This window comes from Ictidomys tridecemlineatus, chromosome 12, assembly GCF_052094955.1.
Source record: "Ictidomys tridecemlineatus isolate mIctTri1 chromosome 12, mIctTri1.hap1, whole genome shotgun sequence".
In the NCBI taxonomy this organism is placed as follows: Eukaryota; Metazoa; Chordata; class Mammalia; order Rodentia; family Sciuridae; genus Ictidomys; species Ictidomys tridecemlineatus.
In genome coordinates, this window is record NC_135488.1 from 31,897,615 (window position 1) to 31,923,225 (window position 25,611).

The following is a 25,611-nucleotide window of genomic DNA, read 5'->3' on the forward strand; positions in this document are numbered from 1 at the left end:
GGGGCTGGGGATGGAATCCAGCCACCGAGCTAGACCCCCCAGCCCTGGCTATTTTTTTGTTCTGAGACAGAATCTCACTAAGTTGCTTAGGGGCTCACTAAGTTACTGAGGCTGGCCTCAAACTTATGATCCTCCTGCCTCAGCCTCCCGAGTTGCTGGGATTACAGGACTGTGCCACCTTCACCCAGCTGGTTATTTAAAATCCAACAGCAGTGCTCTTCTTGTTTCCAGGAGAACTTGGAGAAGTTACAAGGTTTATTACTGATGTGTGTTTATTAATACACAGTGAGAGGAGAGCAGAGGCCTGGGTGTGAACAGGCCCCAGACACGAGGTGACACCGTCACTGAGCATGGACACAGCTCCACATGGGGGACAGTTGAGGCAGGGTGGGACCTCCCCCATGGACACTGGCCCTTGGACACTGGCCAAAAAAGGGTTACCGGCCAGGAGGAGACAGACGGCATTTACCTGGGTGCCCGACCACTGCCTGCCGTGTCTGGCTGCCCCGAGGAGCAGGAGGACCTGGGTTCGTGTTTTAAATCTTAAGCGTCTGTCCCTTTGCCCCGACATGGGTTCCCGGGTGTCCCCTCTGTCCCCATGGATTGAAACGCCCCCTTTCTCCTCCCAGGAAGTCCTTGCTTGGTTCTCTGGGCATCCTCCTCTGAGGAGCAATGGTCACTAATTTATTTTTTATTTGGAGGCAGGGTCTTTCTGAGTTGCTGAGGGCCTTGCTAAGTGGCCGAGGCTGGCCTTGAACTTGCCGTCCTCCTGCCTCAGCCTCCTAAGCCACTGGGATGACCGGTGAGCACCTCTGTGCCCAGCCGGTGATGCCTTCCAATGGACCACACCTCACAAGAAAGCTCAGAACCCCAGACCGGGAAACAGCCCAGTGCCTTCCTACCTGGGGCTTCCCATGCAGAGAGAAGTGCTTGTCGCTTTAGAAAATATGACCTTTAATGTTTTCTGGGCTTTCCATTCTATCACATTTTGAGCCTCCTTCACCCACCCTAGTCCTCCCTTCCATTCAGGACCGCAGCGGATTGATGAGTCTCGAGTAAGAAGTCCAGCTGCACCAGCTGCAAGAGCAGCACTAACTCAGAACAGAGGGAGGGAGGGAAGGAAGGGGGGAGGGAGGACAGAGGAGGGGAGGGAAGGAGGAGGGAGAGGAGAGGAGGGAGAGGAGGAGGCAGGCAGCTAAATACCATGCAGAACAGAAGACTTTTCCATGGACGCTGGAAGAGGTGCCCCCCAGCCGCTGTGGGAGTCTCCCTGAGCCCCCCGAGTGTGGCCCCTAGTGACTTTGAGCACACTAGTTTTCTTGTCACCGAGAGGCAGATGATATGCAATTTGGGGTCAGAATCAGGGTGCTCTCTGACCTGATGTCCATCAAATACACTGAGTCGGGTGTCACGGCCCCCGGGAGCTGGGCTTGGGAAGGCCACACATGACCCTTTCCTCCAGCGGTTCAGAGAACACAGGTGCCCAGTGGTGGGACGCAGGCTGCGCCCCTCCTCGGCCCCTGTTTGACTTCATTTGACACCAACACCACTTTCCAAATGACTTTTTCCTTTTTATTGTTTTTTCAAAGAAATGTAAGTCACCTTTAAGCCCTTCCCTAGAAATAACCTCTAGAAGAGAGGAACCCACAGTTTAGCCATGTGTTCTCCCGTCAGTAGAAGGCTCTTCCTTTATCGAATCAGGATCTCACCCCCACAGCCCCTCTATTAGGAAATAGTTCAATGGTGACACATTTAACAGAGGACTTAATGTCGGTGTGACATCTCGCGACTGTGTCACAGGTTCTTTAGCCCTTCCACAAAAGGTTCCTTCCAGGGACCCTCTGGGCCAGCATGGAGCGTGGTCTCAGCCAGTTCAGGCCTCCCATGAGTCGGGGGCGAAGGTCATTTTCAGGATGTGGCCGTGGGAGCTGGTGGCACAGAAACTGAACACTCGACGGTACCTGAGGAGACCAGCTGGGCCACCTGCGAGGACAGTTGTGCCCAATGTGTCAACTGTGTCCCACCTGCACTGTGTCCAGGTCCCCTTGTGCATCCCACCTCTTGGATCGCTATGGTTGGATGTGGTTTGTCCCCCAAGTGTGGTCCCCAGCTGGGTCATGTGGAGGTGGAGGAAGTGCCTGAAGAAGGCAGCTGGATCCCGGGCTCCACCCTGATGAATGACCCACGCTGCCACACGGGAGTGGGTGACAGCTCACGGCACTGCCTCGGTTCCCACCAAACCAGGCTGTTGTAAGGGAGCCCAGCCCCCTCGGAGTCCCCCTCTGAAGGTGCCCTCGCTCTTGCACGTGCTCTTGCCATCGCGGTTCCACTCGCGTGAGGCCCGAGCAAGGCGAATGCCCGCACTAGGCTCTCTAGCTGCCGGCACTGGAGAAACCTCATGTCTTCTCCAAGTGCCTGGCCTCGGGTGTCTGCTTAGCAACACAAACAGACCAGACGGCTCCGATGGAGGTGTCTCACTAACTGTCTTTGCATTTCTTTGGGGGCACAGGAATTTGAGCATCTTTTCTTTTAGACAAATTGCATTTATTCTCCTGCCAATGCCTGTTCATGTCTTCTCCTGTTTCTTCTCCTATGGGTGGAGCCCCCCTGTACAGGATCGGCTCCTCTGGGTCATGGTCTCTCCTGCCTTCCAGGCCTGGCAGGTACTCTGGGGCAGGGAAGCCGTGGGTCTTTGTGTGCCCAAGGACATGTGCCTGCGGTGCTATTCCCGTGATTTTTATGCTTAGGAAGTTTTCATCCCTTTCAGGTGCAGAGAGATGTTCATTCCTGTTTGCTTTCAGTTGGGCAGTGGCTATTATTTGCATTCAATTCCTTATCTAGAAGTCAATGTCAATTTTCTCCTTGAAAGAAGGAGCTCGGGTGTGGTGGCTGCCTCTGTTTCCTGTGTCACCGCAGCGGTCAGCTGGATGAGCTCCTGTCTGTCACGCCTGGTACCTGGACAGGTCCCTGTGGAGACATTGTGCCTCCACTGGTGCAAACCACACCACATCGACCTTCAACACTCATGTCCCGTTACTCAGTGACCTTGAACCAGGGCTACTCAAGTGGCCAGATTTCCTTTAGGAAAACTCTCCCGAGGCCTGCCAATGGCTCTTTGGTTTGGCTTCTCATTTTCATCCCCAGGGGTCCCAGGACTGCGAGCCCTGATCCTGAGCCCTGGCTCCCGGCCTCAGGCCCACTGTGGCCTCCCTGCTCTCCCTGTGCTGCTTCCTGTTGGACGTCCGGTTCTTCCAGAAGCTTGTCTTCCCCAAGCAGCTGCCTGAGTAGCTGCGCCCTGCCTGGCTCGCCCTTCTGTGTTGTGTTTAATCCTCACGTGTGTGTGCGTGTGTGTGTGTGCGCGCGTGCGCGGTGCTGGGGATGAACCTGGGGCTCACACGTGCCAGGCAGGTGCCCCGCCCCTGAGCCACACCCCGGCCCTCTCCGTGTCTCTCTCGACTCATGGTCCAGCTGAAGTTTTATTGAAGTTGCTCTGGGTTTGGGCCTCCTGCTGCATCCTGTTGAAGTGAGTCTGAGGCCCTCCTGACCTGGGGAGCCGCTCCATCCAGTGTCCCCCCAGGCTTCTAGTCACCCTCATGTGGGACATACACGACTTTCACATCTACGTACAAACCTCTCAAGTCAAGACGAGGAAACTGAGGCTCAGAGTGGAAGACCAACTTGACCAAAGCCAGAGACTCTCTGGGGAGCCAGGGTGGGGCTGCGAGTCTCACCTCTGAGAGCTGAGGACACTGGCAGGAGCCTGGTGCCCAGTGCTGGGCCATGCGTGTCACCCCCTGCAGCTGCTGACAGGGCGACCGCACCCATCTGCTCTGTTCCCGCTTATCAGTGGCAGCAAAGGACATCTCCAGGTCACCTCAGGGACATCAGTAAGGCTGGGCGGGTGGAGGGTGTGCTCCTGGGTAGGAGTCTAGGAATCCTCCTTCCTAGGACTTCAAAGGTCTGTCAGTCCATCGGGCAGCATCTGCCATCAGCCAGGAGTCCCTCTCCGTATTCCCCTGGCCTGCCTTCCTCCACGTCCTGGACACTGTGTCCACTGTGGGGCTGACGTGCTCCCAGCGTGCAGCGCCCAGTAGGCGCCTGTTTAACTGCTCTCTCACAAAGACCCGCGGTTGTTAGAGGGGCACTGAACCCATGCCACACCTCACGTTGCTCTTGAAATGTTTTCAAGTCACGTGTCCAGTAATTCTAGAGTATTCTAGAATGTTCTAGAACAGAGATCAACTCCTGGAACAAATTTGGGAGGTGGACCCTATTCCCAGGGATGGACTTCCCCCAGTGCTGGACCTCGCATCCCTGAGGCTTTCAGGGTGCTGGGCTCAGTGCTTCTGAAGAATGCTGGTTGAGAAGGGAGGAAAGCTGAACCACAGTTGCGTGACTCTGGCTCCTTTTGCCAAATGTTGGCAACTGAGCACTTTCTGCAGGCAAATCCCTGTCTCTCTTTCGCTTGGCGTATTCTTCAACTGGCTTTAAAAACCCTTCTGACATACATGTCTTGCCCGTAGCCTACCTGCCTTCCTCCCCGGGCACTTCTCCCAGGTCCAGGCCTCTCCCACGGACGTCCCTGAGTCTGTGTGCCCTTCGCCTCTTTTGGGCCCCCGCAGTCTTAAAGTCGGAGATCACCAGTGACCACCGCAGCTGCCACTTTGAGTTTTCTAGGTATCTTCTCTCCTTAGGTCCCTTACGGAGACTGTTCGGGATTATTCACTATTGTATGAGCAGAATGTTGGGGTTCCCCCAAATCTCCTGTTCACATGGGGTCCCTAAGCACTGAGGCCCCTGGCCAGTTCTCAGGTTAACGCCGAGCAGCCTGGATCTCTGTGCCGGCCGCTTCACACCAGCTGGGCGTGGACAGGGTGCCTCCTGAGAGGTTCTGCAGATGGAGGGAGACTCCAGAGTGTGACCTTGGCTCCTTACGCGGGGCCCAGTTCCGAAGCTGGGACACTTGGTCTCCCCGGGGCCGAGCATGGTGAGCCGTGCTGCGGATGCTAACCAGGGACCTCCTCCTCTGTAGCTGAGGGGCAGCTCCCATCCAGCAAGACAGACCACCACATTCAGGAGGGACCCCCTGAGCCTCGGCACAGGTCTGCTGACTCCTGCACGTTCTCCGCCAGCCCGGTTCTGAGAGCAGGCAATTCACTGGCCCTGCCTTTACCCTTTGATCTCATCCTGCCTCCCAGGTGGACCACCCACACCTGGCAACCTGACGGTTTGGATCTGAGGTGTCCCCTGAAGAGCTTGGGTATCACGAGGCAGGAGTGGTCACAGGTGGACTATCGGAGGATGAGGCCTGTACCCTCGTCACGGGGTTTCTCCATTCGATGGCTTAATAATCTGAATGGACAACTGAGTGGTACCGTTAGGTGGGTGGTGCGCGGCTGGAGGAAGGAGGTCACTGGGGGCGTGGCCTTGGGCTGTACCTCGTCCCTGGCTCCTCACACAGGCTGCTTCTCCATCTCTCTGCTGCCTGGCTGCCATGAGCTGACGGCTCTCCCTCGCCATGATGTTCTGCCTTATCAGGGCCCCAGAGCAGTGGACTTGGAGCAGTGGACTTGGAGCAGTGGACTTGGAGCAGTGGTCTTGGAGCAGTGGACTTGGAGCAGTGGACTTGGAGCAGTGGAGTTAGACGGAACTTCTGAAACCATAAGCCCAAATAAACCTTTCTTCCTCTAAATGGTTCTCGTCGGGTTCCTTGTTCAGAGCAACACAAAGCTGACTAACACAGGGATGACCTTGAAGTCACCCCTCAACTCTGCCAGGCTGCCCTGCTGGATTGGATTTTGCGTTGGCTCCATGTTTCTCTGAAATCGAGTCCTGGTCTGGTCTGGTGGCTCACTGTGGTTGTGGGTGACACTCTCCTGTTATCTACAGTGCTCTGGGATAATAGGAGAGTGTCAAGTTCCCAGCACCCTGGGGCCTTTCCTTCCCCATACGCCGTCCTGTTTCAGTCCTGCCCTTCCTACTGGGGAAGACCTCACGGGTCGGCAAATCTCAGTGCTTTGCCCCTGCACAGAACGGAAGGTGTCCACAGTGCTGTCCACGATGTCCCCTCCCCTGCCCCAGAGCCGTCCCGAGTGGCTGGGTAAGTGCTTGGGAAGGAGCCACCATAGCTGTTGATTTGCCACGGGGACCCTTGACATGGAGGGCTGCTGTCCCGGGCTGGACCTGGTTCTCCAGCTGGGGATTCACTTCCCTGGGGTCTCAGAACCCCGCCTTGGCTTCAGACATTGCCCTCTGAGCTTGAGTCACCAAGAGAGTCTCCTTGGCTTGCAAGAGCCCTTGCTGGTGCAACCATCCCGACACGTACAACGGGGCGCACTCGCAATAAGGGGAAAGCATGGGGGGCCCTTAGCTGGTGTCCTGGTGCTGTGCTTCATCTTTCCCAACCTCTGGACTCTGTGGGCTTTGAAGTGTGCCCTTCTCCGGTGCTGGCCAGTACATCCTGCTTCCTGCCAGGACCCTGCTGTCCTGGGGTGAATCTGGGCTGGACTCCAGCAAATGAAATCCCCACTCTGACACCATCCACATGCCCAGATATTCCCCTGTGGACTTCCTTTCTCTTTTCCAAAGTCAGACTCTGAGTGAAAGAAGGGAAGAAAATACCACCTGTAGCCCCAGTTCCTTCCATTTCTTCCCTGAACTTCAAAGTCAAGAGAAACTCACTGGGTTGGGACCCAAGGGCTCCCGAGCACAGAGCTGGAGTCAGCCTTCCGGACTGGCCCTGGGCCTTGCTCTCTGCGCCTGTGCTTGAGGCTGACTGGGCTGTCACCTCTGGGCTCAGGAAGAAAGTACTGAGTGATCAGCACTGTCTGCGTGGACGTGGGGTGGGAGAGTGACCGCTGGGGGCTGAGCTTCCTGCTCTACCCCCAACCTGCTCTGTGCCCTACACAGTAGGGGACGGAGTCCCACCAACCTCAAGCTGTCCGTAGCCCTGCAGGACGTCAGGGCAGATTTGAGGCTCGAGGGCAGCTTGACAGGCCTTTCCTGTCCATGGCCACCCTGTGTCTTTTGTGCTCAAATGTGGTTACGTGGGGTCGAGCAAGCTGACTGTGGGCTGACTGTGCGCCCACCTGGGTCCCTGACAGGGGTTCCCCACTCACTCACTTCTGCACACTGCAGAGTGTGGAAAGCGTCCCATGGTGCCCTGGGGTGGGCTCATGGTCCTGGAGCACTGCCCGAATCACAGACCTGCTGCCCTACTGCGAGAGGGCGGTGGAGGCCCAACAGGCAGTCCTGGGCCGTGCGGGCCACCAAGCCTTGGAGCTCGCCCTCAGTCGGGGCTCTTTGTCAGGCAACAGCTGGACAAAGCTCAGAAACGGCTGTCTGCAGGGGAACCCAGCCATTTCACCCAAAGGCGGAGGAAATACAAAGCCAGGTGAGCTCCTCCACTGGCCAAGCCTCCAGGTGAGAAGTCCCGTCCAGCCCAGAGCGGGGTGACTCCTTGAGTGGCCCTGGGGGGTGGGCTTGAGTGTCTTCTTCCCTTGGTTCTAAAGGCCACCCCGTTGGACCCTGAAGGTCAGGCAGAGCCGTGCAGAAGCTGAGGTGCACACACCGAGTCCCAGGTTCACAGTGGGTGAGAGCCAGCTCCAGACTCCAAGGCCCCGGGGACTCCTGCGTGGGGCTCTGGGGGAGGGAGTTGACAGGGGACAGCCCTTCTCAGGACAGCCTTCCCAGAGGCCTGCGTCCTGTTTTATTAAAAGCTTGTTGCTGGCAGGAGAGGGCTGCCTGCGGAGTGGGCAGCCGTCCAAGATCCCCGTGGGCAATTCCAGGCCTGGCTGGGAGTGACATCAGCAGGGAGGGCAGGCCTGGGTTTAGCTGATGCTGCAGGACTGGGCCTTTCTTTTTCTTTCTCTTAACCTTTCTCTTGCTTGGTCCCACAGTGTCCATTGCGGGCGTGCAGGCATGGCAGGGGCCTCTGCACCCGGAGCTGGAGTTCACCGGGCAGGACCCTGGCCCCCTGCCCATGCCCCCAACCCGCCCCCACTGTAGACAGACAGGGAGGCCAGACGGTGGCCCCGGGGTGTTTACAGGGTCGGATGGGGGAGAGCAGGGACATCATCGGCTGGGTTGTTTATCTTCTGAGTTTCGAAACCACCCAATCCGTGCATTTCCCAGGAAGCCTCCATTTGTAGATTTCCAAAAATAAAAGAAGTAAAAGGATAACCACTTCCCAGGAAGCCCGAGGAAGGCGGTTTCTTTGTTCGGCCCTTTGTTCCTTTATTATTTTTTAACTCGAGGTTTGTTGAAGGCAGGCAGAGGTAGTACTTTTTCTGTATTTTTATGACATTCTGCCGTTTTGCTCTATTGCCTTATCAGCTCAGAGGGCAAATGATATTTGAAGAGGCTGATAGGATTTGTCCCCGGCTCCGCTCCTGTCCTGTCTGTCTGGGGAACTGGGGTTTTGTGTAAACTTTTATAATCACATTTTCTGCTGAGGTTGTACATGACATTGAGAGCCTTCCCGTCATGCTGCAAATTGAAGTCACTCGAACTGCTTCCAGTTTTACAAAAAATAAAAATTTAAAAATTAAAAAAAAATAAATATGTATGCCTTAACAGATTTTTTAAAAAACAATTTTAAAACTAAAAAATAATAAATATGTATGCCTTAACAGATTTTTTTTAAAAAATAATTTTAAAACTAAAAAATAATAAATATGTATGCCTTAACAGATTTTTTTTAAAAATAATTTTAAAAATGAAAAAAAAAACAGTTTTGATATACTGTTTGGTTAGTTGTACTTGATAGATTTGGTTATTTAATGAACTTAGAGCAAACAGCCCCATATCAAATAGAGCATGTTAATATATTGGCTTCTTTTTAACCCTACACTCGACAAGCTTTTCAAATACAGCCAGAAAATGCTACGTTTTTAAGCAATTTTGAAAAACTAAAAGATGTAGTTCAGATAAAGAGATTTCTGGAAGAAAAGAAAGACAACATAAAGTGTACCTGAACATAACACGTTTATGTGTCACTTCATATTTGAATATTCAGTTCATGTCAAGGACAAAATGTTTTAAAAGTTGGGGATTTAAAAGTTGGTAATGTCTGCCACGTTATCTGAATCATGATGTATGCCTAAAATCAGGTAAATGCAGCTTCTGCTGTACATATAAGTATTTTACACGTCATTTCTCTCTCTCTCTCTCTCTCTCTCTCTCTCTCTCTCTCTCTCTCTCGTTGTTATTTTATTCACTTATTTATATGCGGTTCTAAGAATCGAACCCAGTGCCTTACACGTGCTCTGAACTACATGGAAGTCTTCAAAATCATAAGAAGAGGTCACATGGGGCACAAAATTGTGGCACAAACATGTCAAATCCAGTCTACTTTTTCTAAACTGTATCTTTAAAAGAGTCTCAACATATTGGACTTTTTTTTTTTTTTTGGTCCACTCTCTGGCTGCTAAAGAGAAAGCAGAAGATTATCTTAATAATAAATAGACAGAAGAAGCAGTTTATAATCTTTTGTTTGTTTTTAAAGCAGGGTAGAGCGCTCTCAGTAGATGCAGTGTGCTCTGCTCGGTGTGTCTTTGCTGGTTAATTGAAAACATCAAGTGCAAATCTTTAATACAGCACTTCCCCGGGAGTCACGGCTGGAGCCCTGTCTGTGTTGGGCAGGGTCCAGGACAGAGTCAAGGGGAACACGGATAGGAGAGTCTGCATCACTGCAGACAAACACTGGTGATTCAGAGAGCTCCGGTTCTGCCCTGGCTGCCTCTCTCTAGATGAGCAGCAGCAGCCCTGTCCCTGGTCCACACCAGGGCCACCTTGTCACCCCCTCCGAGCGAGCAGTGAAGCCCGGTCTACCTGGACGCCACCCCATGGCCCCAGGCCCAGCTGCTTCCTCCAGCAGTTTCCCGACAGAAACACTGCTAAGAAAACAATGGAAAGTGACATGCTTAAAAAAATCAAAATGGAATCAAAACAGAACTGAAAAAAACCCCGTCACCCACAGGAAGGCAAGAAAAGAGAAATGGAATGAGAAATCAAAGGAACCAACAAAACCCCAATATTACCTTGTCCGAGTTGGCCCTGATAGCGTGATCACCATTTAAAGGTAAGCGTTTTAAATACGCTCAGTGGAAACGCAGAGATTGGCAGAGTGGATTAGAAGCGTGTTTCCCAGAAACTCCCGTCAACTTCAATGACGCAAGTAGAGAGCAAAAGAATGAAGAAGGGCCTCGTGCTCAGAAGGAAGTGTGAGTGGCCAGGTTCGCATCAGGAATCAGAGACGGCGGGTCCAGCTGCTGGGGCAGAGAGGGAAGTCCCAGTGACAAGGAGAATCCGGCAGGACGACTGCCTGGGGACCCAGACGGCAGAGCTTCTCAGACACGCGGGACCCAGACACACGTGACCCCAAGGCCAAGCTGGACGGAGAAGCCCACCATTCCCATCTCCTTCCACGGCCTTCAGGACGGTCAGCCATGCAGAGGGAAAATTCGCAAGAACACGAGGAACTCGGAGGCTCTCTCAACCAACAGGATCTGACTGACATCCAAAGGCATCTCGCTCAACAGCTCCGAATGCCCAGTTTTCTAAAGGGCCCGTGAAACGTCCCCCACCGTGCAACGCACGTCAGCTCACAACATGCTGACAAACTTGAAGGACGTGAAGTCACGCGGAGTGTGTTATCTGACCATAATGGAGTCGAACTAGAAATCAAAGCAGAATCAGTAGAGAGATGGCCAAACACTTGGAAACTCAACAGCGAACTTCTCAGACATTCGTGGGTCCACGTGGCAGCAGAGAAGGAAATTTTAAAATTCCATGGAAGTGAGCAAAAATGAAAATACAATACGTTAACACGTGTGAGAGGCAGCTCGATCGGCACCGAGAGGGAAATTTTATGTAATCAGTTAATTCCCTTAGATCAGAGGAAAGATTTCCCATCACGAATATAGGTGCTGCCTTCTAGGAAAGAATAATAATAATAAAAAACAATAAAAAAAAAATTGGAACAGGCACCATGGCCCACGCCTGTCATCCCAGCAGCTCGGGAGGCTGAGGCAGGAGGATCACGAGTTCAAAGCCAGCCTCAGCAAAAAATGGGAGGCACTCAGCAACTCAGTGAGACCCTGTCTCTAAATAAAATAGAAAGAAACTATGAAAGGCAGAAATCAGTGAACTTGACCTGGTACTGCACAGTAGGGTGACTGCGGATGGCACTTCAGTACTGTGTTAGAGGCCTGTGTTCAAGGCTGAGTTTCCAGGGTGGTACTGCCGGAGGTGGTGGGGCCCTGGGAGGGAGTTGGGTCGCTGGGGAGGTGCTCTTGCAGGGATACTGTGTCCCAACTTCTCCTTTTCCCTCTCTTTCAATTCCTGGCCATGAAGCAAAGGGTCCTTCACTGCCACTGGTCATGATGTACTGCACCAGCACAGGCCCAAGCAAGGGGGCACGTGACCATGGACCAGCCAATATGAACCCGTCCTCCTTGTAAATGGATTAGCTCAGGCATTTGTAACAGAGGACAGGCTAACGTAGGCTGAACATCTTCAAAAAGCTTGAAGAAAGGAGTTTGAATCTTTTCACCCTACATGATGAGTGTTTAAGGAGACAGATATGTGAATCCTGGTTTTAACATTACACGATATACACAGGTCAAATTGTCACAGGGTACGCTGTCATGTGTACGATCGTTGTATTTTTACTTACCAGTAAATTTTTTTTAATAAAAAATGAAATCAGTGAAGTTGAAACCTGGAAAAATTGAAACAAACGGGATTCTTAAAAACTATCAACAAAAATTGGTAACTTCTAAGCAAGATAGACAAAAGATAAAAAGAGAGAAGGGCGAATTGCCAATATTAGGAATGAACCAGGGACAGCCACAGCAGATCCTGTAACTATTAAAAAGATAGTTTAACAAAGATTACAGTTTTATGCTCATAAATTTCATAAGTTAGAACAAACGGGCCAATTCCTCAAAAATCACAAACTACTCGATTCAAACCAAAATTAAATAGATAATCTGAAGAGTTCTATAGCTATTCAAGACATTAGATTTGTAATTAAAATACTCCCTCCAAAAAGGAAATCTTCAAACCCAGATGGTTTCACTGGAGAATTTCACCATTCAAAGAAGAATTAATGTCAACCCTACATATACTCTTCCAGAAAATAGGAGACACCACTTTCTTATACTTTACGAGGGTATCATTACTCTGACATCAAAACCAGCGAATGGCAGTATGCAAAAACAGACAAAAAACTCTCCCAAACTAAAGATCATATATTTTTATGCCAGATATGCTAGGCTGATTTGGTATACCTAAAAATCAATTACTGTAATCCACTACATCATCAGGCTGAAGAAGAAAAATCACATGATCATATTAATCAATGTAGAAAAAAAATCATCTAACAAAATTCAACATCCATTAATAATGAAGAATACAGGGAAACGACCTTAAATACAGGGAAACTTGCTTAATCTCACAAACTATCAGACATTGTATTTACTGATGAGAGACCAGAAGCATTCCCGCTAAGATCTCGAACAAGGAGATGATGTCCATTTCCACCCTTACTCAACACATACTGGAAGTTCTAGCCATTGCAATAAGGCAAGAAAAGGAAATAAGACTCCTTCTGTTTAGAAAGAAGAGATGAAACTGTCTCTTTTTTTCAGGCAACATGATTGTTTACATAGAAACCAAGGAAATCTATGAAAAATAGACCATCCTTCTTCCACTGGCTACTTTGACCTAGCAAAGCATTGAGTTATTCCTAGAGATCTTGCTTGGGTGCTGCAGTAGATGGCGTCCCAGGGCTGAGACACAGCTTAGGCATTGCAGACCACATAAACACCCAATTCCACTTTCCCCCAGCTGTGTGCCCACATAGCAGCTTCCTGGATCTCTTTGAACTTTAGGCTTCTCATCTGAATGGGATTTATGATAGAACCCATGGTTCACTGTTATTGTATTAAATGAGAGCACGTGTGTAGAAAACTTCTGTGTGCTTACTGTAGACACTGCCATTGTTGCTGCTGTGGTATGTGATACTACACTATCTCCTAGGCTGTCCCAGCCACCACCGCAGGAGCCGAAAGACGTGAATTCCCCTGATGAGTGGTCCTGTGACTCGTCAGCTCACCTAATCATCCTGGCTCTTATTGTCTTCTTCTGTAAAGCTGGGACAATATTCTCTTTCTCATAGGAATGGTAAGACCCAAAGCACAAGAGCAGTGACATTAGCAATTCTATGATAGTGTGTGGTCATACTTCCTCTAGTTTATACTAGTTATTGCTGTTGATCTTTTACTGTGCCTAATTTACAGATTAAGCTTTATCACAGTCATTTATATATATATATATATATATATATATATATATATATATATATATATATATATCTCAAAACCTACTCTGTACAGGGTTTGGTACTATCCACAGTTTCAGGCATCTGATGGAGGTCTTGGCATGTATCCCGCATGGAAAAAGGGGGATTATAATTCACAGATTGGGAAATGAAGGCCCAGAGACGTAAAATGCCCAAAGACACCGTCTGGGACTCTATTTGGACTCCCAGGAACGGCCTGTGTTCTCAGGCTTGTCAGAGAAAATCAGCTGTCGAGGGAGGACTTTCTTAGGACTCCCTCCCTCAGGCGGGCATGATCTGGTAGGGAAGCTTCGGCACATCTGTGATAGGTGGTCAGGACACACCCGGAGCTGTCCTTGCCTGGCTGTCCCTGCCTGCAGACCAACCGGTTGCCTGAGAAGTGAAGTTCCCTTCAGTCGGACACCAGGTGGGATGTACATGAGAACATCTGTTTCCTCCAAGGATCAAATGATCAGGCTGAAGCAAAATAGTACGTGCCCAGCTCTAAAAATAACTCCCTGCCTTCTGCTGGGGCTCTGTCTGGATTGAAGTCATGCCTTCAGGTGCAGGAAAGGCAGGCGTGACTTGCGTCACTGACTTAAAATAGGAGCAGGCCACAGGGGCAGCTGTGGGCCGATGGGTGCTGAGCGGGCAGCTCCTCAGCTGGTATTTCCTGCACTTCCTGTTATGGACACAGGTTCCTGCCCACTTTTCGGAGCTGGTGTGTTGAAACGGTTGACTGCCCTGCTTTCGTTCTTCTCCGTGAGTTCTTTCGGTCCATGATCTGCCTTAGTCATGGACTTAGCTGTTCATCATCCTCCGATCGCCAGTCCTGGAGACGGCGCTCCTCAGCGTGGCCTCCTCCCCAGGCCTGCTCTACCCTGTGGGTCCACGAAGACCCACATGGCTCTACCTGGAGTACAACAGGAAGCCATTAGAGGGACAATGCCCGCGGCCCGTGGCGTGGTGAAAGGGATGGACTGTCCATGTGTCGGGGGCTTCTGTGGAGGGGTGTCCTCAAGTCCAAGATCAGACTGATTCTGAGTCTGAAGTTTGGTTTCCTTTTCTTTAACCCAGCTCTGCTTAAGTCAATAAATCATATTCAAGACCGACTCTCCCCTGATCCGGCCCACGATGCTTTCATTTAGAATAGTTTTCCAAAGGACTTCCGGTCTAGACAGATGGTGGAGGCCTGCTGCTCCATTCTCTCCTCCCGGCTCAGTGCAGGGATGAACTGGAAATAGTGCAAGCAGCACCCCACGGACAGCTCTGAAAGGTGGAAGGAGAAAGGGGAGCCCACAGGGACCCGAGGACCAGAGGGACACCAGGGCGTCTCTCTACCCCACCCACCTGGCTTTCCCCGAGGCCAGTCATTGTCGATTCATTCTTCCCACTTCACGGTGGGCCCAAGGTCTCCTCCTTCCCCAGTGGCAGACACCCAGGGTGACCAGAGAGTACCAAGAGAGGGACTGCACCAGGACAGGTGGCCTGGGGGAAGCCCTCTTGGTCTCTGAGGGCCTCAGACCCCCTCTGACCTCCAGACACCAGGAGGAAAGGCAGGAGGAGATTCCTCAGCCCCCAGGAGGCGCCAGGAGGGTCAGAGGAGCCCCGGTCACTGCTGGGATCACAGATGGACTGCCCCTGGACCAGGATCTGTACACTGACCCTAAACAAGGCAGTAGCCTGCCTGAGAAAGACCGGATAGCCCCAGAGTCTCCGAACATTAAAGGCACGATGTCCAGCTACAAGGGAAAGCCGCGTCGTGCTAAGAGCCAGGACCATCACTGAGACAGGACAATCTACAGACATCACCGCAGAAAGGGACCACAGTGGCATGACCCAGCAGGAGCCCTGAAGCGGCCCTGGTCAGAGTGCACCGGAAAGCAATCACAAATTCTCTTGAAACCAATAAATGCACAAACTTCAGAGAGGAAACAGAGGCCCCAAAGAAGAGCCAGATGGAAATCACAGAAGTGAAAAGTGAAATAACAAAAAGTAAAGATTTTGGACTCCGCAGTAGAATGACACACTCAGAGAAGGGAATCGGTGAAATCCAGGAAAGAAAACAGAAATCACCCAAGGAAGCAACAAAGAGAAGACAGACTCAAAAAAATTCTCTACTGTGCATGAGTCACAAATTACTGTGTTAACCACACTGTGGGGGGTTGTTTAATCAACTTAAAAGGACAGACAGTTTTAGATGAGTGACAAATAATTGAAAAATCAAAACATATAAATATTCTTAATGACATCAAAAAACACAGAGAAATAAATGTAATTTTAATTGAAAACTGCAGGAGTGTTATTAAAAGAAATTAAAAAAAAGAACACTAGATAAATATTCATGGAGTAAAAGTCTCAATATTTTTGTGGTCAATGCTCTTAAAATTGGTTCTATAGAGTTAGTGTGATTTCGATATATGTATTCTGGTGGAATTTTGTTGACTGTTTGTTCATGTTGGTATCAGTTATTGAACCCGGGAGCACTCAGCTACTAAACCACATCCCCAGATCTTTTTATTATTTATTGAGAGACAGGGTATCGTTAAGTTGCTTACTGCTACCTCGACTACGCTCAACTGTACTAACAACCACAGTACTGAGAAAAGACAACACCTACCTCCATTCGGCTCCACTGTACTAACTACCACAATACTGAGAGAAACACTACTCCTACCTCCACTAGGCTCCACTGTACTAACAACCACAGTACTGAGGAAAGACTACTCCTACCTCCACTCGGCTCCACTGTACTAACAACCACAGTACTGAGAGAAAGACTACTCCTACCTCCACTAGGCTCCACTGTACTAACAACCACAGTACTGAGAGAAGGACTACTCCTACCTCCAGGAGGCTCCACTGTACTAACAAGCACAGTACTGAGAGAAAGACTACTCCTTCCTCCGCTAGGCTCCACTGTACTAACAACCAGAGTACTGAGGAAAGACTACTTCTAACTCCCCTAGGCTCCACTGTACTAAAAACCACAGTATTCAGAGAAAGACTACTCCTCCCTCCACTAGCCTCCACTGTAGTAACAACCACAGTACTGAGAGAAAGACTACTCCTACCTCCACTATGCTCCACTGTACTAATAACAACAGTACTGGGAGAAGGACTACTTCTACCTCCACTAGTATCCAGTGTACTAATAACCACAGTTTTGAGAGAAAGACTACTCCTACCTCCACTAGGCTCCACTGTAATAACAAGCACAGTACTGAGGAAAGACTACTCCTACCTTCGCTAGGCTCCACCGTACTAACAACCACAGTACTGAGGAAAGACTACTCCTACCTTCACTAGGCTCCACCGTACTAACAACCACAGTACTGAGGAAAGACTACTCTTACCTTCGCTAGGCTCCACTGTACTAACAACCACAGTACCGAGGAATGACTACTTCTACCTGCACTAGGCTTTACTGTAATAACAAGCACAGTATTGAGAGAAAGACTACTCCTACCTCCAGTAGGCTCCACCTGTAATAAACACCACAATACTGAGGAAAGACTACTCCTACATCCAAGTGTCTCCACTGTACTAACAACCACAGTACTGAGAGAAAGACTACCCATTCCTCCACTAGGCTCCACTGTACTAACAACCACAGTACTGAGAGAAAGACTACACCTACCTCCACTAGGCTCCACTAACAACGACAGTACTGAGAGAAAGACTACTCCTACCTCCACTAGGCTCCACTGTACTAACAACCACAGTACTGAGAGAAAGACTACTTCTCCCTCCACTAGGCTCCACTGTACTAACAACCACAGTACTGAGGAAAGACTACTCCTACCTCCACTAGGCTCCACTGTACTAACAACCATAGTACTGAGGAAAGACTACTCCTACCTCCACTAGACTCCACTGTACTAACAAACACAGTACTGAGACAGAATACTCCTACCTCCACTAGGCTCCACTGTACTAACAACCACAGTACTGAGGAAAGACTACTCCTACCTTCACTAGGCTCCACTGTACAAACAACCACAGTACTGAGGAAAGACTACTCCTACCTTCGCTAGGCTCCACTGTACTAACAACCACAGTACCTAGGAAAGACTACTTCTACCTGCACTAGGCTTTACTGTACTAACAACCACAGTACTGAGGAAAGACTACTCCTACCTCCAGTAGGCTCCACTGTACTAACAAGCACAGTACTGAGAGAAAAACTACTCCTACCTCCACTAGGCTCCACTGTACTAACAACCACAGTACTGAGGAAAGACAACTCCTACCTCCAGTAGGCTCCACTGTACTAACAAGCACAGTACTGAGAGAAAAACTACTCCTACCTCCACTAGGCTCCACTGTACTAACAACCACAGTACTGAGAGAAAGACTACTCCTACCTCCACTAGGCTCCACTGTACTAACAACCACAGTACTGAGAGAAAGACTACTCCTACTTCCACTAGGCTCCACTGTACTAACAACCACAGTATTGAGTAAAGACTACTTCTAACTCCACTGGGCTCCAGTGTAATAATAAGCACAGTACTGAGGAAAGACTACTTCTACCTTCACTAGGCTCCACTGTACTAACAACCACAGTACTGAGAGAAAGACTACTCCTACCTCCAGTAGGCTCCACTGTACTAACAACCACAGTACTGAGGAAAGACTACTCCTACCTCCACTAGGCTCCACTGTACTAACAACCACAGTACTGAGAGAAAGTCTACTCCTACCTCCACTAGGCTCCACTGTACTAACAACCACAGTACTGAGAGAAAGACTACTCCTACCTCCAGTAGTTTCCACTGTACTAACAACCACAGTACTGAGGAAAGACTACTCCTACCTCCAGTAGGCTCCACTGTACTAACAACCACAGTACTGAGAAAAGACTACTCCTACCTCCACTAGGCTCCACTGTACTAACAACCACAGTACTGAGGAAAGACTACTCCTACCTCCACTAGGCTCCACTGTACTAACAAGCACAGTAGTGAAGGAAAGTCTACTCCTAACTTCGCTAGGCTCCACTGTAGTAACAACCACAGTACTGAGGAAAGACTATTTCTACGTCCACTAGGCTCCACTGTACTAACAAGCACAGTACTGAGGAAAGTCTACTCCTACCTCCAGTAGGCTCCACTGTACTAACAAGCACAGTACTGAAGGAAAGTCTACTCCTACCTTCGCTAGGCTCTACTGTACTAACAACCACAGTACTTAGGAAAGACTACTCCTACCACCAGTAGGCTCCACTGTAATAACAAGTACAGTACTCCTACCTCCACTAGGCTCCACTGTACTAATAACCACAGTACTGAGGAAAGACTACTTCTCCCTCCACTAGGCTCCACTGTACTAACAAGCAGAGTACTGAGAGAAAGACTACTCCTACCTCCAGTAGGCTCCACTGTACTAACAACCACAGTACTGAGGAAAGACTACATTTACCTCTACTAGGCTCCACTGTACTAACAACCACAGTACTGAGGAAAGACAACTCCTACCTCCAGTTGGCTCCACTGTACTAACAAGCACAGTACTGAGAGAAAGACTACTCCTACCTCCACTAGGCTCCACTGTACTAACAACCACAGTACTGAGATAAAGACTACTCCTACCTCCACTAGGCTCCACTGTACTAACATCCACAGTACTGAGAGAAAGACTACTCCTACCTCCACTAGGCTCCACTGTATTAACAACCACAGTACTGAGAAAAAGACTACTCCTACCTCCACTAGGCTCAACTGTACTAACAACCACAGTACTGAGGAAAGACTATTCCTACCTCCACTAGGCTCCACTGTACTAACAACCATAGTACTGAGGAAAGACTACACCTACCTCCACTAGGCTCCACTGTACTAACAACCACAGTACTGAGAAAAGACTACTCCTACCTCCAGTAGGCTCCACTATACTAACAACCACAGTACTGAGGAAAGACTACACTTACCTCCACTAGGATCCACTGTACTAATAACCACAGTACTGAGGAAAGACTACTCCTACCTCCACTAGGCTCCACTGTACTAACAACCACAGTACTGAGGAAAGGCTACTCCTACCTCCACTAGGCTCCACTGTACTAACAACCACAGTACTGAGAGAAAGACTAATCCTACTTCGACTCGGCTAAACTGTACTAACAACCACAGTACTGAGAGAAAGACTTCTCCTAGCTCCACTATGCTCCACTGTACTAACAACCACAGTACTGAGAGAAAGACTACTCATACCTCCACTAGGCTCCACTGTACTAACAACCACAGTATTGAGTAAAGACTACTTCTAACTCCACTGGGCTCCAGTGTAATAATAAGCACAGTACTGAGGAAAGACTACTCCTACCTCCAGTAGGCTCCACTGTACTAACAACCACAGTACTGAGAGAAAGACTACTCCTACCTCCAGTAGGCTCCACTGTACTAACAACCACAGTACTGAGGAAAGACTACTCCTACCTCCACTAGGCTCCTCTGTAGTAACAACCACAGTACTGAGAGAAAGTCTACTCCTACCTCCACTAGGCTCCACTGTACAAACAACCACAGTATTGAGTAAAGACTACTTCTAACTCCACTGGGCTCCAGTGTAATAATAAGCACAGTACTGAGAGAAAGACTACTCCTAATCCAGTAGGCTCCACTGTACTAACAACCACAGTACTGAGGAAAGACTACATTTACCTCTACTAGGCTCCACTGTACTAACAACCACAGTACTGAGGAAAGACAACTCCTACCTCCAGTAGGCTCCAATGTACTAACAAGCACAGTACTGAGAAAAGACTACTCCTACCTCCACTAGGCTCCACTGTACTAACAACCACAGTACTGAGGAAAGACAACTCCTACCTTCGCTAGGCTCCACTGGACTTACAAGCACAGTACTGAGGGAAAGACTACTCCTACCTCCACTAGGCTCCACTGTACTAACAAGCACAGTACTGAGAGAAAGACTACTCCTACCTCCACTAGGATCCACTGTACTAACAACCACAGTACCTAGGAATGACTACTTCTACCTGCACTAGGCTTTACTGTACAAACAACCACAGTACTGAGGAAAGACTACTACTACCTCCAGTAGTCTCCACTGTACTAACAACCATAGTACTGAAAAAAGACTACTCCTAACTCCAGTAGGCTCCACTGTACTAACAACGACAGTACTGAGGAAAGACTACATTTACCTCCACTAGGCTCCACTGTGCTAACAACCAGAGTACTGAGGAAAGACAACTCCTACCTCCAGTAGGCTCCACTGTACTAACAAGCAAGTACTGAGAGAAAGACTACTCCTACCTCCACTAGGCTCCACTGTACTAACAACCACAGTATTGAGTAAAGACTACTTCTACCTCGACTAGGCTCCAGTGTAATAATAATCACAGTACTGAGGAAAGACTACTCCTACCTCCACTAGGCTCCACTGTAATAACAACCACAGTACTGAGGAAAGACTACTTCTACCTCCACTAGGCTCCACTGTACTAACAACCACAGTACTGAGGAAAGACTACTCCTACCTCCACTAGGCTCCACTGTACTAACAACCACAGTACTTAGAGAAAGACTACTCCTACCTCCACTAGGCTCCACTGTACTAACAACCACAGTACTGAGAGAAAGACTACACCTACCTCCAGTAGGCTCCACTGTACTAACAACCACAGTACTGAGGAAAGACTACTCCTACCTCCAGTAGGCTCAACTGTACTAACAACCACAGTACTGAGGAAAGACTACTCCTACCTCCACTAGGCTCCACTGTACTAACAAGCAGAGTACTGAGGGAAAGACTACTCCTACCTTCGCTAGGCTCTACTGTACTAACAACCACAGTACTGAGAAAAGACTACTCCTACCTCCAGTAGGCTCCACTATAATAACAACCACAGTACTGAGAAAAGACTACTCCTACCTCCAGTAGGCTCCACTGTACTAACAAGCACAGTACTGAGGAAAGACTACTCCTACCTCCAGTAGGCTCCACTGTACTAACAACCACAGTACTGAAGGAAAGTCTACTCCTACCTTCGCTAGGCTCCACTCTACTAACAACCACAGTACTGAGGAAAGACAACTTCTACCTCCAGTAGGCTCCACTGTAATAACAAGTACAGTACTCCTACCTCCACTAGGCTCCACTGTACTAACAACCAAAGTACTGAGGAAAGACTACTCCTACCTTCACTAGGCTCCACTGTACTAACAACCACAGTACTGAGGAAAGACTACTCTTACCTTCGCTAGGCTCCACTGTACTAACAACCACAGTACCGAGGAATGACTACTTCTACCTGCACTAGGCTCCACTGTACAAACAACCATAGTACTGAGGAAAGACTACTCCTACCTGCAGTAGGCTCCACTGTACTAACAACGATAGTACTGAGGAAAGACTACTCCTACCTCCAGTAGGCTCCACTGTACTAACAACCACAGTACTGAGGAAAGACTACATTTACCTCCACTAGGCTCCACTGTACTAACAACCACAGTACTGACGAAAGACAACTCCTACCTCCAGTAGGCTCCACTGTACTAACAAACACAGTACTGAGAGAAAGACTACTCTTACCTTCACTAGGCTCCACTGTACTAACAACTACAGTACTGAGAGAAAGACTACTCCTACCTCCACTAGGCTCCACTGTACTAACAACCACAGTACTGAGAGAAAGACTACTCCTACTTCCACTAGGCTCCACTGTACTAACAACCACAGTTTTGAGTAAAGACTACTTCTACCTCCACTGGGCTCCAGTGTAATAATAAGCACAGTACTGAGGAAAGACTACTCCTACCTCCACTAGGCTCCACTGTACTAACAACCAAAGTACTTAGGAAAGACTACTTCTCCCTCCACTAGGCTCCACTGTGCTAACAGGCACAGTAGTGAGAGAAAGACTACTCCTACCTCCACTAGGCTCCACTGTACTAACAACCACAGTACTGAGAGAAAGACTACTCCTACCTTCGCTAGGCTCCACTGTAGTAACAACCATAGTACTGAGGAAAGACTACTCCTACCTCCAGTAGGCTCCACTGTACTAACAACCACAGTACTGAGGAAAGAATACATTTACCTCCACTAGGCTCCACTGTACTATCAACCACAGTACTGAGGAAAGACAACTCCTACCTCCAGTAGGCTCCACTGTACTAACAAGCAAGTACTGAGAGAAAGACTACTCCTACCTCCAGTAGGCTCCACTGTAGGAACAACCACAGTATTGAGTAAAGACTACTTCTACCTCCACTAGACTCCACTGTACTAACAACCACAGTACTGAGAGAAAGACTACTCCTACCTCCAGTAGACTCCACTGTACTAACAACCACAGTACTGAGGAAAGACTACTCCTACCTCCACTAGGCTCCACTGTACTAACAACCACAGTACTGAGGAAAGACTACTCGTACCTTCACTAGGCTCCACTGTACTAAGAACCACAGTACTGAGGAAAGACTACTCCTACCTTCGCTAGGCTCCACTGTACTAACAACCACAGTACTGAGGAAAGACTACTCCTACCTTCACTAGGCTCCACTGTACTAACAACCACAGTACTGAGGAAAGACTACTCTTACCTTCACTAGGCTCCACTGTACTAACAACCACAGTACCGAGGAATGACTACTTCTACCTGCACTAGGCTCCACTGTACAAACAACCATAGTACTGAGGAAAGACTACTCCTACCTGCAGTAGGCTCCACTGTACTAACAACGATAGTACTGAGGAAAGACTACTCCTACCTCCAGTAGGCTCCACTGTACTAACAACCACAGTACTGAGGAAAGACTACATTTACCTCCACTAGGCTCCACTGTACTAACAACCACATACTGAGGAAAGACAACTCCTACCTCCAGTAGGCTCCACTGTACTAACAAGCACAGTACTGAGAGAAAGACTACTCCTACCTCCACTAGGCTCCACTGTACTAACAACCACAGTACTTAGAGAAAGACTACTCCTACTTCCACTAGGCTCCACTGTACTAACAACCACAGTTTTGAGTAAAGACTACTTCTACCTCCACTGGGCTCCAGTGTAATAATAAGCACAGTACTGAGGAAAGACTACTTCTACCTTCACTAGGCTCCACTGTACTAACAACCACAGTACTGAGAGAAAGTCTACTCCTACCTCCAGTAGGCTCCACTGTACTAACAACCACAGTACTGAGGAAAGACTACTCCTACCTCCAGTAGGCTCCACTGTAATAACACGTACAGTACTCCTACCTCCACTAGGCTCCACTGTACTAATAACCAAAGTACTGAGGAAAGACTAATTTTCCCTCCACTAGGCTCCACTGTACTAACAAGCAGAGTACTGAGAGAAAGACTACTCCTACCTCCAGTAGGCTCCACTGTACTAACAACCACAGTACTGAGGAAAGACTACCTTTACCTCTACTAGGCTCCACTGTACTAACAACCACAGTACTGAGAAAAGACAACTCCTACCTCCAGTAGGCTCCACTGTACTAACAAGCACAGTACTTAGAGAAAGACTACTCCTACCTCCACTAGGCTCCACTGTACTAACAACCACAGTACTGAGATAAAGACTACTCCTACCTCCACTAGGCTCCACTGTACTAACAACCACAGTACTGAGAGAAAGACTACTCCTACCTCCACTAGGCTCCACTGTATTAACAACCACAGTACTGAGAGAAAGACTACTCATACCTCCACTAGGCTCCACTGTACTAACAACCACAGTATTGTGTAAAGACTACTTCTGACTCCACTGGGCTCCAGTGTAATAATAAGCACAGTACTGAGGAAAGACTACTCCTACCTCCAGTAGGCTCCACTGTACTAACAACCACAGTACTGAGAGAAAGTCTACTCCTACCTCCACTAGGCTCCACTGTACAAACAACCACAGTACTGAGAGAAAGACTACTCCTACCTCCAGTAGTTTCCACTGTAATAACAACCACAGTACTGAGGAAAGACTACTCCTACCATCAGTAGGCTCCACTGTACTAACACCCACAGTACTGAGGAAAGACTACTCCTACCTCCACTAGGCTCCTCTGTACTAACAACCACAGTACTGAGGAAAGACTACTCCTACCTCCACTAGGCTCCACTGTACTAACAAGCACAGTACTGAAGGAAAGTCTACTCCTACCTTCGCTAGGCTCCACTGTACTAACAACCAGAGTACTGAGGAAAGACTATTTCTACCTCCACTAGGCTCCACTGTACTAACAACCACAGTACTGAGGAAAGTCTACTCTTACCTCCAGTAGGCTCCACTGTACTAACAAGCACAGTACTGAAGGAAAGTCTACTCCTACCTTCGCTAGGCTCCACTGTACTAACAACCACAGTACTGAGGAAAGACTACTCCTACCTCCAGTAGGCTCCACTGTAATAACAAGTACAGTACTCCTACCTCAACTAGGCTCCACTGTACTAATAACCACAGTACTGAGGAAAGACTACTTCTCCCTCCACTAGGCTCCACTGTACTAACAAGAAGAGTACTGAGAGAAAGACTACTCCTAATCCAGTAGGCTCCACTGTACTAACAACCACAGTACTGAGGAAAGACTACATTTACCTCCACTAGGCTCCACTGTAATAACAACCACATTACTGAGGAAAGACAACTCCTACCTTCGCTAGGCTCCACTGTACTAACATGCACAGTACTGAGGGAAAGACTACTCCTACCTCCACTAGGCTCCACTGTACTAACAAGCACAGTACTGAGAGAAAGACTACTCCTACCTCCACTAGGATCCAATGTACTAAAAACCACAGTACCTAGGAATGACTACTTCTACCTGCACTAGGCTTTACTGTACAAACAACCACAGTACTGAGGAAAGACTACTACTACATCCAGTAGTCTCCACTGTACTAACAACCATAGTACTGAAAAAAGACTACTCCTAACTCCAGTAGGCTCCACTGTACTAACAACGACAGTACTGAGGAAAGACTACATTTACCTCCACTAGGCTCCACTGTGCTAACAACCACAATACTGAGGAAAGACAACTCCTACCTTCAGTAGGCTCCACTGTACTAACAAGCAAGTACTGAGAGAAAGACTACTCCTACCTCCACTAGGCTCCACTGTACTAACAACCACAGTATTGAGTAAAGACTACTTCTACCTCGACTAGGCTCCAGTGTAATAATAATCACAGTACTGAGGAAGGACTACTCCTACCTCCACTAGGCTCCACTGTAATAACAACCACAGTACTGAGGAAAGACTACTTCTACCTCGACTAGGCTCCACTG

At 48.9% G+C, this 25,611-nt stretch overlaps 1 long non-coding RNA gene across 1 annotated transcript in view; it reads left to right on the forward strand.

Moving 5' to 3' along the window:
• Nucleotides 1-5,692, forward strand: part of LOC144369173 (uncharacterized) — a 14,219-nt gene extending 8,527 nt beyond the window's left edge. Inside the window, exon 3 of the long non-coding RNA XR_013428666.1 lies at nt 5,033-5,692. This is a non-coding gene — a long non-coding RNA (uncharacterized LOC144369173). The remainder of the gene's footprint in view (nt 1-5,032) is intronic.
• Nucleotides 5,693-25,611: the final 19,919 nt, after the last annotated feature.